Below are 4188 nucleotides of genomic sequence, written 5' to 3' on the forward strand. Positions count from 1 at the left end.
AATACTGCATGTTTAAAGAAAGTGAAAAAAATATATTTTATACTCACCCCATAAGATACTTTTCAGAGATTTAATAGAAGAAAATTTACACTCATACTTTTTCTCTCCCACCCCCCCCCCCCAAAAAAAAAGAGAAAAACATGAAAATATAAGTCTATAATAACACTTGTCCACGAAACATTTTCTTATTCATCAAATTTTAATGTTGAAACATTGACTAGAAATGTAGAAAGTCTTGTATGATACCACTACACTAACAGTGTCAAAGTACACCATGAGCAGTTTTTTAAAAAGTTTGTTTTTGCAGACAAGGCATGTGCGTGGGAGTAGTGCGCTACTCCACATTGACTCTCAAAGCTCAGATAGAGTAACAGAAAAAGGCAATGATTTCTAATACTCTAGTGTTGTCAAATAAAGTTGTCTACGGCATTGGCATTGGCGTTGCACTGCCGCCCATGCCTATATGGAAGTACATGTACATGTAGGGCAACCAGGAAAGTGGATCACAGTTCATATTCTATGTATGTCTTTAACCGAAACTGCGCTAATATTTATGTAATCATCATTTGATTTATCATTTTCTTGAGCATGCAAGCAATCAATGTACATGTATGTAACATGTAGCATTTTAAGAAGCGGTTTGTGTTTATGGAGCTCCTTTACACGTAAATCAAACAAAATGTAGGAAGATTGTGACAGACAAGACGCCAATATGAGAGTGAAACTAGATAGAATGAAAAAGAAGGGCACAGGAACAATTATGTGCGTGTGCGACAAAATAAATATGAGAATCGATTTCTAATATTCATGATATACATGGATATGCTCTAAATGGAGGCATAGGCATTAAAGAAATGTTCAGTTTAATATAACTATATTACACCCATCACAACACCATAGGCGGCGATCCCAGGGAGATGTACCCCCCCCCCCCCCCCGGTGAAAAATTTTGAAGTTTGTAAAGAAGCTTATGGGAGAGGGTAATCTTGTCCCCCTATAAGTAAAATGTCAACAAATGACCAAAATCATACAACTCCCAGAATACTGAAACGCTATTGCACATTGAACTATGTACAGTGTAAAAAGATATAGGGCCAACAACTACAGTGTAGACAACTTCAGCAAGCTCTTGAGGATTCTGCATCTGGACACAATTCTGTAGCTTCATAAAAGTAGCCTGCTTACAATCATACTGTCATTGCATGCAGGATTCGTCCTACCCACGTACAACTTGCGAGAACATGGCTGCCGTGCACAGGGACCATCCAGGAAGTAGGGAAATTTACTTCCTCTCCTGTCTCAAACGAGCGGGGGAGAAAAAAGAAAAAAAAGTTTATTTCCGCCAACTTCCTTGGTCCGCTCAAACGATTCACAGCTCTTGCCTGACAGTCCTGTCTGTACACACCGTGGCAATGAAACAGGAAAGGTGTCTTTGTTGATTTAAGAGAAAATGTACATTAGGCAATACTGTGATGTATTTCATAGTATAGATGAAGCTCAGGCTCACATTATGTGGTACAGCGATGACACAGAAACATATTTGACCATTATCAGGACATAAGGTTCTAATTCTTAAACTCTCATAGTTTGATATGTTATTATCTACATCTTTGTAGGCAAGTTTGTATTGCAACATCCAAGAGTTATATAGAAATTATTATAAAGGAATTTGAATGGGGAAAAAATAAATAATTATTTTTCTTCATTTGGTGGGTCACTTTGTTAAAATAATTTAAATCAGTTTTCCCTAGCAGTGTTATGTTGCTTGAGTTGAATCTATTAGGGAAATGATGACCACTGTTCTCCAAGCATAATTTAATTTAATCTAATCTGATTTATTTGTTATTACATGTATATGAAACTTGGGAGTGATATAGCAAGGCTCGACATTAGCGGTGGCCCGGGGCCACCAGAAATTCACCTCGGGCAACCATTAATGAAAAAATATTAAGTTTTGGTGGCCCGAATCGGGCAACCAATAATTTTAAGAATAGCGCAATTTTTCTCCCCATTTTGCACGCATTTATCAACTTTCTACAATTCAAATTGCAAGCCAGTTCGTCATGCGCCCTTTTTGTTGATCTACACACAAACACACACACAAAGTTGGCCTACCGCTATAGCATTAAGTAGCTTTTATCCAGCCGGCTGCGCCGGCCGGCTGGCGTGAGCTTTGCATGCTTGAAGCAGCTGTGCGTTAGCAGCCTACTCAGACTCAGGGAGCTGCGATACGAAATGTTGCTGCGAAGAAATCTTCCACAGAACTATGAAAATCCAAGTCAAAGTCACATTTTACACCAATGAAATGCCCTTCTACAGACCTTTTTGCTAAAATCTGGTGTATCCTGATTATTTGCAAGCATTAAAAAGAGGAATCATGACCTCTCTTTTGACTCAAAAAGACCGATTTCCAAATGAAAATGATATACATAACAAGTGGAATGCCTCTGGCCGTCTCACCTGCATCACGCGATTCAATATAGCAGCAGTGCTGATTTTGAAAACTACTATAACTCGCACAAGATGTTCAGTGATACTTGGTTACTCTTATTTCCACGTTTTATGAACTAGACCAATACACTTATAGAGATATGATGGCAATTCAAAAAATACCCCCAACGTGGCCAAAGTTCTTTGACCTTACATGACCTTTGACCTTGATCATGTGACCTGAAACTCGCACAGGATGTTCAGTGATACTTGATTACTATTATGTCCAAGTTTTATGAACTAGACCAACACACTTTCAAATTTATGGCTGTAATTCAACAAATACCCCAATTTGGCAAAAGTTCATTGACCCTAAATGACCTTTGACCTTGATCATGTGACCTGAAACTTGCACAGGATGTTCAGTAATACTTGATTACTATTATGTCCAAGTTTCATGAATCAGATCCATAAACTTTCAAAGTTATGATGGTAATTCAACAGATACCCCCAATTCGGCCAAAGTTCATTGACCCTAAATGACCTTTGACCTTGGTCATGTGACGTGAAACTCATGCAGGATGTTCAGTGATACTTGATTAACCTTATGTATAAGTTTCATGAACTAGGTCCATATATTTTCTAAGTTATGATGACATTTCAAAAACTTAACCTTAGGTTAAGATTTTGATGTTGATTCCCCCAACATGGTCTAAGTTCATTGACCCTAAATGACCTTTGACCTTAGTCATGTGACATGAAACTCAGGCAGGATGTTCAGTAATACTTGATTAACCTTATGGCCAAGTTTCATGAACTAGGTCCATATTCTTTCTAAGTTATGCTGTCATTTCAAAAACTTAACCTCAGGTTAAGATTTGGTGTTGACGCCGCCGCCGCCGCCGTCGGAAAAGCGGCGCCTATAGTCTCACTCTGCTATGCAGGTGAGACAAAAACACATAGGTGAGTACATCACAGTCCCACATGTGCATTTGTATGTATGTTTTTACTTGGTTTCTTTCGAAGCTGTGTCTTTTCCGGTCTTTTCTAGCCAAAAATAAACAGACAGTTACTTTCTTTCTTGTTTATAAATGATTTCTTAAACAACTCTTGAGAAAGTAAATACTTTGGGAAGGCATTTCATTAATATGAAATGTGAATTTTTCCAACATTTTGGCAAATTTAGGGAAGGAATTTTCTCAACACTTTTTTTTGCTGTTTTATTATTTTCTTTCATTTTTTTTTTACAGTGGTTAAACCATTTATACCCATTTATTCATTTTTAATGTTTTTCTTTATATTTTTCGGGCCCAAACTTTAATATCGGGCCACCAAAAAAAATTATTCAAAGATTCTGGTGGCCCGAACGGGCCACCACCAAAAAAAAGTTAATGTGGAGCCTTGGATATAGTAATGATGGGTTACATGTGAATAGCATTATACATAGCATCCTACTTGGGAATTGCCTTGAAAAAATGCCACAACTACCAGTATCTGGTGTACATGTATCACATATTGATACTGAAGTACTAAACACAAAAGTGCAATAATGGATGTTTTAGTCCAAAACTATCCATGACAAATGATGAACATTACATTGAGATAGATAAATTCAATGAAATTGGAATTGTACATACATGTGTGAATGTACTAATCCTATTCCACAGATCCCAGCAAAAAGTTCCTTAGCAAAGGCAGTATAAGGGTCATCGTCCAAAAAGCTAACAGATTAGAACATTTTTTATCTTATAGTGCAAT

This window comes from Lytechinus pictus, chromosome 5 (assembly GCF_037042905.1).
Source record: "Lytechinus pictus isolate F3 Inbred chromosome 5, Lp3.0, whole genome shotgun sequence".
Lineage (NCBI taxonomy): Eukaryota > Metazoa > Echinodermata > Echinoidea > Temnopleuroida > Toxopneustidae > Lytechinus > Lytechinus pictus.